The sequence below is a fragment of the Drosophila virilis genome, chromosome 3 (assembly GCF_030788295.1).
Source record: "Drosophila virilis strain 15010-1051.87 chromosome 3, Dvir_AGI_RSII-ME, whole genome shotgun sequence".
NCBI lineage: Eukaryota > Metazoa > Arthropoda > Insecta > Diptera > Drosophilidae > Drosophila > Drosophila virilis.
In genome coordinates, this window is record NC_091545.1 from 27,448,707 (window position 1) to 27,460,571 (window position 11,865).

The 11,865-nt window shown below is 31.6% G+C and overlaps 2 long non-coding RNA genes across 5 annotated transcripts; one reads left to right on the forward strand and one right to left on the reverse strand.

The window, feature by feature from the left end:
- Positions 1 to 3,358: 3,358 nt before the first annotated feature.
- Positions 3,359 to 5,359, reverse strand: LOC26531545 (uncharacterized). Of its 2 annotated transcripts, none has more exons than XR_001449640.3 (3): positions 5,302 to 5,359; positions 3,569 to 3,914; positions 3,359 to 3,506 (listed from the first exon to the last, which is right to left on the reverse strand). It is a non-coding gene; the product is annotated as an uncharacterized lncRNA (long non-coding RNA). The 2 variants fall into 2 exon arrangements; XR_011416478.1 differs by lacking the exon at positions 5,302 to 5,359 and adding an exon at positions 5,001 to 5,015.
- A 729-nt stretch (positions 5,360 to 6,088) lies between these two features.
- LOC116650430 (uncharacterized) lies at positions 6,089 to 7,778 on the forward strand. 3 transcript variants are annotated; one of them, XR_004303399.2, is made up of 3 exons: positions 6,089 to 6,220; positions 6,511 to 7,516; positions 7,578 to 7,778. It is a non-coding gene; the product is annotated as an uncharacterized lncRNA (long non-coding RNA). The 3 variants fall into 3 exon arrangements; XR_004303400.2 differs by having other exon boundaries at positions 6,091 to 6,220; positions 6,506 to 7,512; XR_011416444.1 differs by having other exon boundaries at positions 6,092 to 6,220; positions 6,511 to 7,512.
- Positions 7,779 to 11,865: the final 4,087 nt, after the last annotated feature.

The following is an 11,865-nucleotide window of genomic DNA, read 5'->3' on the forward strand; positions in this document are numbered from 1 at the left end:
CTAAAGCATTCTTAATTGTTTGTTACCTAAAAGCTATTGAAAATAAATGACCATTTTTGGCAAACGAACTGGTAAATAAAGGAATTTTTAATTTTGACATAACTTAGTCGTTAGTACATTTTTAAAATTTTTGGAATTGTACTAAAAATAGATAACAAAATTGTTGTTTAACTTATTCGATTTAATTTTACCATTAATATATTAAAAATTTTTTAAGGACAATCTTTCTTGGACTTCGTGATGCCATAAGAGGAGCCATTGCCAGAAACATAATACCTCGAGTTGGAAATTTTAGTCCAACTGATTTTCAATCTATATTACTTATTGTTAACAATAAGTTTATAGAGCGAAATTGGACACATTTTCAACTGGCAGATAATGTTAAGAATCGAAAAATTATTACGAAAAGTTTTAAACGCATAAGTAATCATAAAGCTTTAATATTTTTTATAACCCTAATTGGTGAGTTGTTTTACCAGTTTCAGGCTGCTTACTCAAAAGAACGCCAGGACGTATCTAACGGTAGTAATCATGTAAGCAGTAAACTAGAAATTAGCAATTATATTAGTGATATGTCTAGCATACAAAATGATAGTTCTAATTATAGTCTTAATGAGCCTACAAATTGTCCGTCTGAGTTTAATAATGACGCATGCTTTGTCGAAGCGACATTAAAATGCTTTCGGAAAAAATACTACAATGTTCATGATAGCTTAAACAGAGAAGTTCAGTTAGTTAGTAATTTGAAAGGATGCCACGGAGCACTTTCAGGTTCCAGCAATTTGCATACTGAAATCAGTATCCAAGAATTTATGACCACGTTAAATCAATTGTGTGCGATATTTAAAAAAACAAAGCATTGAACACATTATTCGAGAAGCATACACTTCTCATTACAACGCATGTGTTTTGTTTTTCAAGTCAATTAGACTTAAATAATATTGGAGAATTACAAAAATTGTTACGAAATATTGCAATCATTCTTCTTTTTCCATATGTTAATAATATTGTGGATGATGCCATTTATTATTTTACTAAATATTGTAAAGAGCCATCCACATTTTATTTGATAGACAGTATAAAATTGGGAGAAAGTAAGGAAGTTGTCGATGATCCAACTTTTCTGCCCATTGCCGAAAAAGGTCCATTTATATTTATTTAAGTCCAGAAATGCTGGATCTAATTTTAAATAAATACCTTGTTCACGCAACTTTTTGGACCAATATTATACGTAATTTTATTGAGAAATCCAATAAAAGACCCAGTAATGGGCCTATAGAATCATTCTTTAAAACACTTATATATAGTGCTATAAAGACAAATAATAAAAACGGCTAAAAGCCAGGACGATTTATCCGTAAGCTGGATGAGTTGTCAAAGTCCATTGCTAGACTAGTTGAACTTGCAAAACCGGGTATTGTGGAACCGTTTAGTGAACTAGTTGTAAGGCCTACAAAAAATAAATATTAATAAAAAACTGAGAAACGGTTCGATGAAATGTCAAACAAGCGAAAACTTCCCAAGCACAAGGAAAGTTGGAAAAAATCGCTTAATAAAAGACTATACTTTTAGTATATTCCTACTGGAATGTTTAAAAAAGATTTTTCTACAATATTAAAAATTCAAGAACAAAGTCACGAAGCATCCATATGCCATGACCATTCCTACATAATCGTAGAAAACAAATGTGCTTTTAAAATGGAAGGAAAATATAAAAGAGATTTGTCCATTTTAAAACAGCATAGTGAGTTAAACATTGATTCAGAATTGTAAATTTTAAGTTGTGAATCATTGTTTAAATGTGTGCACGGCGATTCAAATTCCGTTTCATTTCATTTCCGCCGTTTCATGCACTACCTTACTATTAAGGATTTATTTTCATTAAATGGCCGAAATTGGTTAACAAACTTAATTGTGGATGCTGCTTAACAACTATTTTATACGAAAATGGAGAGGAGTCTTTCATAAATTTGCCTTGTCAACTTAATGATTATTGCTTTAACAATGAAAGGATATGGAAGATGGTTTAGTAAAAAATTCAACTTTAATAGTACCTCATTGTTACAGAAATCATTTATATATATTAATTATTAATCAAAAATGACACGAGATACTATTTTTAGACCCCGTTGGCAATTCTTAAAGCTCAGGTGTATTTAAAAATTTTGAAACGCTTAAAGCCAAATGTAAATTATTCAGATGTGTCAAACTTTTCACTTACAAATTTAGAGTCTAATGACCTATTTAGACATGAAATGTTTGATAAAATTCTCAAATTTGGAGATTCATTAAATGATTTATGTTTGCACTGCTCGTCTAAAAGTAAAGGCCCTTTAAATTCTCGCTGCCGTAAATGTGATTGTTTTATATGTGGTCAATGTGTAAGAAAAGAACATAAAAATGATCAAAAAAATATTATAGATAAGATATGTGAGCTTAGATACGACCAGCTTAGATCCATACTTGCAAAGTGTTTTTGACAATGAGTGAGACACACTCAAGAGTTGAGTAGAACTTCACGTCATTGTTCGCTAGTTTCTATTTTGGCTAGTAATGAATATTATCAAATATTTATATCGTTAAATATCAGCATGCAAATTTTACGTGGAGCTGTGGGCTGTGGAGCAGAAATAAAATATTTAAGCATGCCATATTATATATTAACACAAATACTCTTATTCAGATGTAACTTTCTTTGTTTATTAAATTGAAAATACACGTAGTTGTAGTAGATAGTAGATGTATTTATAAATTTTAAAAATTAGTAAGTACTAATGCAGTGTGGATTAGGCCTACTGGGGATACCACATTAAAAAATAGTGGTGTGGAAAGAATTAAATAACATATTTTTGGTTAATTTAACAAACCGTACGTTTAAAAAATGCATATTCGCAAACAAGTCAATAAATATTGAGGTTTTAAAATTTAACCATTTGCGACCAGTATGCAATTTTATTTATAAATAAAGCAAACACGTTTTTAAATAAATATGTATGTGGTTTAGTCTATGGAAAAATGTATACATGATATACTTGTACAAGCTTAAAATTACTATTACTAATTTCAGCTATTAACATTTTGTAAGTGGAATATAGAAAGTGACGGGAAAGTAATATTCTTAATACTTATACAAAATACAATATGTGTTGCGTTAGCTTTATGCTCATTTTCTCCGCATTCCATTACAAACTCAAATATAAGACAATTACAATTATAGTTTGAAGGATTACATTTACATAGGCCTCGTCTGTACATATATATATAAATATATACATATATATATTTATGTATGTATACATGTGTTTGTATTTTGCAATACAATACAGTACAACATACAGTATATATATATATATATATATATATATATATATATATATGTACAGACGAGGCCTATGTAAATGTAATCCTTGGTCATGCCCAGCGAATCGATGCACTCGTAGCCTTGTAGGGCATTAAATCTGAGTCGGTTTGCTACGTCGTGCGCTCAATAAATGATTGCTGCTGGGCTGTGAAATAAAATACTAATTAGTTAGGGTGCAATTATGGTTTGGTAACGCCCTGTACAAACTTTTGCGTCGCCGCAATCGATGCTCTCTAGGCCTATTCGGTTTCTCGCCAAAAGCGCACATGGAAATGAGACGCAATTTGTTCTTGTTGCTGTCGCTCGGCGACGTATTTGTTGCAACAATCTGCGAGTGTATTAAGCTAATCAATAAACTAAGCCCACAGGCTATTAGCAGCGCACTAAGCGGATCGGCACTCTTCTACGAGTGCTGTTTATCATCGGCGGCAGCCGTGGTCACATCATCGACAACCGTTGTATTCGTTTCCCGATCGTAGACCAGTGGCGACAGGCGGTTGCTGTGCATGATGTACATATATGGCCCAATTGAGCAGTTGTGTGATGTACAGAACTACAAATAAAAAAACTTATTTGATATAAGCATGGAATGCAAAAGTGCCGCTATGTTAGGGGATGCCAACTTATGAAGAAAGCTAACCTATGGGAACATAAAGATGCCACCTTGTGAAAATAAGTAAAAGTACACATGACGATGAATATTATCTAAAAATGTTATTTATATAAAATAAATAGTTAGTATAGTCGTTAAAACATTCTTCAATTTGTATTATTATCTGTGTATATATAAATATAGATACAATATTTACATTTTTATTGTGAGCACAATTACAAACTATTCATCTCCATGTATAGAAAGAGTGACCGATATTTTAATTATTCACTTATTTTCAGAGATTGACACTTTTATATGCTAGGCTTATAATGGGTTGGCAGGGTCTATTATAACGGTACTTTTATGTATTCAAGAAAACAGCGCAATATATACATATGTATTTTTGCATTAACATAGGATGTTATGAGAGAAATAGAAAATTGAGAATTTCTCAATATCTGTACCGATGATTTTAATGAAATAAATAGCAAAATAATTGATAAATCGTGCTCTATATATGCACAACTACCGTGCATTTGGGGCCGTTTTCGGAGAAATGAAACAATAAAGTTTAAAATATGGCTGCCATTTAACAGTATGATATCTAATATTGCCAGCATGTTTTTTTGCAATAACATAGGATGTAATGAAAAAAATGGAAAAATGCAATTTTTCCATAAACTGCGCTATTAAGTATGACTTAATGTTTCTCATTTTTTGCTTTGACTTATTAATTTAATTAACTATGAGTCCTTTTGCGTTGTTCATGATTATATATAATTCAAATTGAATTGGTTCCCGCCCAATTCTGTACAAAATTGTTCAGCACTAATTCCAGGCAGTGATTCAGTTCTCGTACGAACTAGCAGTTCGATAGATTTTATGAATGAACTATATGAGGTTGGTTTACAATTAGTTAATTTTCTCAAAATCTGTACCGTCCATTTAGTTAAAATTAGTGCCTAAAGCCTAAAGTCACCACCGCTAATTTAACGCACATTTTAAAGTTTGATATATCAGCTGTTTATGTTAACGATACTTTACCATTTTTCACAGCATCGATAGAAATCTCGATTAGTCATCGCTAAATTCACGAAATGTTCGGGGTGAATTTACACATTATTTGCCTGTTTTGAAAGATGAGTGAAATGTGTTATCTTATGGGGAAACACACAGGGCGCGTTTCACACATTTTGCTAAAGTTGGACAGTGGACAAAGGCTTTTAGACAGTGTTACTAAATTTAGCTAAAAAAAACGTGCCTTTGAAGCTGTTTTATTTAGGGTTTACAAACTATGCAATAAACTTATCAATGAAAAATGTATCCTACTCATAGATTTTCTTACCTGTCGGCTTCGCGTGTACACCTTGCGGACAATTACAAAACACTACATCAAATAAGCTCATCACTAATCAGCTGTGTCAATCTAGAGATGATCGATAATGTTATATTTGTGTCACAGTGACAACTGTGACAGTTACATATAACAGCGACTTTTACTTGACCTTTGGGCGCGCAGCAATTTTTTAATATATATAAGGAAACCAATTAAAATTTAATATTGTTAGGCTGTATAACAATTTTTTTTTTTTTATTTTATTAAATTTGTAGGAAACTATAGGATTACTTTTCTTTGAAAATAATGCATTTTGCAAATTTGTCGTCGTCAGCCCTAAATAAGGACCAAATTTCATTCGTTTTTTATCCATTTTAAGATAAGGTAAAAACGTTCGCACAAATTTAAACGATTTTTGTAAGTGAGGCTGTGCAGTTGCAAGTTCAAAATAACAGCCAGGTACACATCATTTTCATAGTTCTTAGCTTTGTAGCCAGTACGAAAGGAACAGCCTGAGTACAGGCCTGTGACAAAGTAAAAATAAAAATAAACATTAAAAAGTATATCTTCGTGTAAAGTGAATACAAATTAAGCCATTAGCATTGATCCAGTCATTTGTTATATCGTCGTAGTAATCTCTTTTTCGGTGTCAATCTTTTAAGTAAATAACGACCAAAATGTAGACCCTTGCTTTACTATCTGTGCATGTCATTGGATGATTTTTGTCGCTGTTACTTTTGAAAAGTGTAACAGCAGTAACTAGTTACTTTTAAATACTAAACAGGTTGAGTAAATAGCGCTCGTCCCTAATTCAAGCCATAACAAATTGACAATGACAAACATTTGTAAAGTGTAATACCGGAAACTAAATTAAATAAATGCTATTCCATTGGTTAATTGGCATGGTATAAAATAAAACATATGAACAGTTAAGTTTATATTTCAAATAGAAAAGCGTTTAGTGAAATACATATGTAAAAACACAAATTTGAACAATTAATATCTAAGAAGTGATCTACATCCAAAATGATTCTTACAAATTTAATGAAAAGGGCTTTTACCTTCAATTTTTAATTTGCGGTTGACATATTGCTGTATAACTGTATACATTTTTGTATACATATTTATGCAACCTGATTTTAATAAATGAGTTATTAATTGTTCAATTTAATAATTTTATTTTAATTTTAATATTCTGTAACATATTTTTCAGTACAGTAGCCTGCTAACACAACACAGGGGATTCCTGCAAGTCGAGGTAGTAGATTGGTGCTAGAGCTTATTGGCTCTCAGGCATGGAGACCCCTACCAATGTGTTTTATAGGGACATTTTACATGGGCCTGTCATAGGAAGGCGGTAATTGACATGTCTAGCTTTAGAGATGTTGATGCTGATTTCAATGGCCATCATAATAACCCTTCACAAGGTTAACGTTTAATTAATTTACTAGGACAAGGTCGCCTTGGTGCATCTGTAATTTTTTAATGAATTCTATTATAACTTATGCAGGCATACATATGTGTCATCTGCAGCTACGCATGCACCTTACATTATGTGTACATAGTTATTTACTACATATGTAAAGCATTTTTTTTCTCAGTCTGGGTGAGCTTTAATCCTTAAGGAGCTTCCTTTTTTGTTTAAAGTGATAATTAAGACGATGTCTATTCTATATTCAACCCGCAAGTGTCGGAAGACAGAGGTCAAAGTTTTTAGGAAAATCATTAAAAAGGCATTGTTATTTTTCACAAATAAAAAGAACATTCATAATAAACAAAATTAAAAAAAAAAAACACAACAATTAAAATTAATGAAAATTAATGAGGTTACAATAAATCAAATATTCTCTTGCATTAGTTCTTATATTAGCTACAAGGCTGTCATTACTATATTTTGACAGGCGTAAAGCAGCATTAAACTAGTTATATACATATATATGTAGGTATGTACATGTTTTTTTTTTAAATAATTAAAGCAAAAGGGTTTCTTTCAAATGAGGCTAGATTACTGAGTTTTATTACTTTGTTCAATAAAGTATTATTTGCGCAAGAGACAGGGCGTGGAAGCGATTGATTATTGGGTTGTGATATGCAAATACATGCAGATTCATACATACATATACATATGTATATGGTACATATATAGGTACATATGTGGCTGACAGGGGAAAGGACGCATATGCGAACGAAAAAAAGTTAAATATGAATATACATATGAATGTATGTATGTATATATATAACCGAATCTTCATAATTTTCATTAATGTAAATCCCTTATTTTTCAGTTGTCATCTGTCAGACACGCGAAAAAAGCCACCATACAGTCATCGTAACACTGTATCTATGAAAATTATGCTGATCTACCAGACAGGCTGCTCCAGTGTGGCCAAATTAAAAATATTTTAACGCCGCTTTTATGTTTTTAAGCACAGAACCTAATAAAATTAAATGCAGAATTGCAAAAATTAAATTATTTACTGCCTACATACATTTGTTTTTGAATTTTAATTTATAATATTGGTAAACCAAGGGGTTAAAATATTAGTTTTTCACCATTCCATAAATATCTAAATTTAGCGATGATGGCCCCGAAAACCGCATATACATTATTAAGACCTATAGTTTCACCTAGCCAACTGTGAACATTTGAATCAAATCGTCGGTACCATTTTTAAGATATTTGGAAAAGAGTCCAACAATCCCATGTCAGCCCCACATAAAATGACCGCAAAAAAACAACCTTCTTATTTCTTAACTCAGAGGCAATGGCCCTCAATGCACGCTATACCCTCTTGTAGATACATATTTTAAGAAACTTTAGGCACTAAATTTAAGTAAATGGACGGTACAGATTTTCAGAAAATTAATTAATTGTAAACCAACCTCATATAGTTCATTCATAGAGTCTATCGAACTGCTATTTCCTACGTGAACTGAATCACTGCCTGGCATCAGTGTTGAACAATTTTGTACAGAATTGGGCGGGATCCAATCCAATTTGAATAATATGTTACCATGAAAAAACGAAAAGGACTCACAGTTAATTAAATTAATAAGTCAAAGCAAATTATATGAGTAATATTAAGTCATACTTAACAGCGCAGTTTATGGAAAAATTGCATTGCATTGCAATTAAAAAATTGCTGGCAAAATTAGATATCTTACTGTTAAATGGCAGCCATCTTTTAATCTTTATTATTTTATTTCTCCGAAAACGGCCCCAAATGCACGGAAGTTGTGCATATTGAGCACGAGTTATCAATCATTTTGGTAGTTATTTCATTAAAATCATCGGTACAGATTTTGAGAAATTCTCAGTTTTCTATTTCTCTCATAACATCCTATGTTAATGCAAAAAAACATATGTATATATTGCGCTGTTTTCTTGAATACATAAAAGTACCGTTATAATAGACCCTGCCAACCCATTATAAGCCTAGCATATAAAAGTGTCAATCTCTGAAAATAAGTGAATAATTAAAATATCGGTCACTCTTTCTATACATGGAGATGAATAGTTTGTAATTGGGCTCACAATAAAAATGTATTTTATCGTCTCTATTTGTCTCTATATTTATATATACACAGATAATAATACAAATTGTAGAATGTTTAAACAATTATATAAAGTATTTATATTATATAAATAACACGTTTGTTAATATTCATCGTCTTGTGTACTTTTACTTATTTTCACAAGGTGGCATCTTTATGTTCCCATAGGTTAGCTTTCTTCATAAGTTGGCAGCCTCTAACATAGCGGCACTTTTGCATTCCATGCTATTTAATTTAAACGAGATTTGTATACATATTTAAACATATGTATATATCTACAACATTTGTTATTTATTTGTTTATATTTTAATCTAACAAGTTTGAAATGGTTCCAGGAAACGCAAAACGGTAAGATTTTATTTAGTGACTGATTGTGTTCTCCTTTTTATAGCCTGAACCCATTAAAAATGGGTAAAAGAGGTATAATGTATTTGTGTATGTAACAGGCAGAAGAAAGGATCTTCAACCACTTAAAGTATGTATTCTTGATCAGCATCAATAGCCTAGTCGATCCAGCCATGTGCGTCTGTCTGTCCGTCTGTGCTTCTGTCTGTCCGTCCGTATGTATGCACGCGTCGAATTAAAAACCTATGAGCTCCTTTTGTCCGCAAGTAGCTTCCTTTATATCAGGTAACTTTCATTCTATAGCTATAGCTTTGTTTGTTGTTGGTAGGAACGGTATCCCCTAGCTGTGCACTCCCACTCCACTAGAGCATTCTTAATTGTTTGTTACCTAAAAGCTATTGAAAATAAATGACCATTTTTGGCAAACGAACTGGTAAATAAAGGAATTTTTAATTTTGACATAACTTAGTCGTTAGTACATTTTTAAAATTTTTGGAATTGTACTAAAAGTAGATAACAAAATTGTTTAACTTATTCGATTTAATTTTACCATTAATATATTAAAAATTTTTTAAGGACAATCTTTCTTGGACTTCGTGATGCCATAACAGAAGCCATTGCCAGAAACATAATACCTCGAGTTGGAAATTTTAGTCCAACTGATTTTCAATCTATATTACTTATTGTTAACAATAAGTTTATAGAGCGAAATTGGACACATTTTCAACTGGCAGATAATGTTAAGAATCGAAAAATTATTACGAAAAGTTTTAAACGCATAAGTAATCATAAAGCTTTAATATTTTTTATAACCCTAATTGGTGAGTTGTTTTACCAGTTTCAGGCTGCTTACTCAAAAGAACGCCAGGACGTATCTAACGGTAGTAATCATGTAAGCAGTAAACTAGAAATTAGCAATTATATTAGTGATATGTCTAGCATAGAAAATGATAGTTCTAATTATAGTCTTAATGAGCCTACAAATTGTCCGTCTGAGTTTAATAATGACGCATGCTTTGTCGAAGCGACATTAAAATGCTACAATAATACTACAATGTTCATGATAGCTTAAACAGAGAAGTTCAGTTAGTTAGTAATTTGAAAGGATGCCACGGAGCACTTTCAGGTTCCAGCAATTTGCATACTGAAATCAGTATCCAAGAATTTATGACCACGTTAAATCAATTGTGTGCGATATTTAAAAAAAAAAAGCATTGAACACATTATTCGAGAAGCATACACTTCTCATTACAACGCATGTGTTTTGTTTTTCAAGTCAATTAGACTTAACAAAAATTTTTTTGCTGCACATGGTTACTGCAAAGATCCGTCATGCAACTACTTTTTGTTCCATGGGACACTTGACGCTGTTGTAAGTGTATACACAAGCAGCCACATATCCCCCATACAATGGGCCTTACAAAGTCAACGCAGTGCAGAGCAATAAATAGATTTATAGAAAAGGCTTCCAATATAAACACTTCTCCGTTTGAATATAGATCAAAAAAATTGGTAATGATCAGATTACTAATGAGAAACTAACCTTTTATAGAATTTAATTTCGGAGGATAATGGAAAATATGATTTTGACAAAGATCCATTTAAAGATACTTTCGATATGTTTTCTAATGGGTATGCCAACTTTATTCAGTTACTTTCTAAGAAACTAGAAATATTTTTATGGGACAGACAACATATAAGTATGTTGTTGACCCATTTAAAACTACGGACACTGCATATTGACGCGACTGGGAATGTAGTACAGCCAATGAACTTTATCAAAAAACGTACATTTTTATATTGATTGGTTGCTCATATTCCAGAGCTTCGAATCGTTTTTCCTGTCACCTGCGATTCTCTCCAATCATAAATCGTCAGAAATAGGCAGATTTTTATGTGAGCTGCGGGAGTTCTGATAAAAAAATAAATTTAAAATGGCTTATTTGCCAAAGAATAATTACTGATGTTAGTTTTGCTTAAAAGAATATAACAGCATTGATCTTGCAACGTACAATGATATTTGTTTTAGTTTTTTGTATAATTTAAATCGCACATTTCCAAAAGTATGCGTTCAATTTTGTACGAGCCACTACAGCAAAATTATGTGTCTCAACATATATGAAGCAGTTGGTTTGGACAATATTGATCTCAATTCATTTTTAAGAAATTCCTTGGGTTGTGCAAATTCCATAAATAATATTGGAGAATTACAAAAATTGTTACGAAATATTGCAATCATTCTTCTTTTTCCATATGTTAATAATATTGTGGATGATGCCATTTATTATTTTACTAAATATTGTAAAGAGCCATCCACATTTTATTTGATAGACAGTATAAAATTGGGAGAAAGTAAGGAAGTTGTCGATGATCCAACTTTTCTGCCCATTGCCGAAAAAGGTCCATTTATATTTATTTAAGACCAGAAATGCTGGATCTAATTTTAAATAAATACCTTGTTCACGCAACTTTTTGGACCAATATTATACGTAATTTTATTGAGAAATCCAATAAAAGACCCAGTAATGGGCCTATAGAATCATTCTTTAAAAACGGCTAAAAGCCAGGACGATTTATCCGTAAGCTGAATGAGTTGTCAAAGTCCATTGCTAGACTAGTTGAACTTGCAAAACCGGGTATTGTGGAACCGTTTAGTGAACTAGTTGTAAGGCC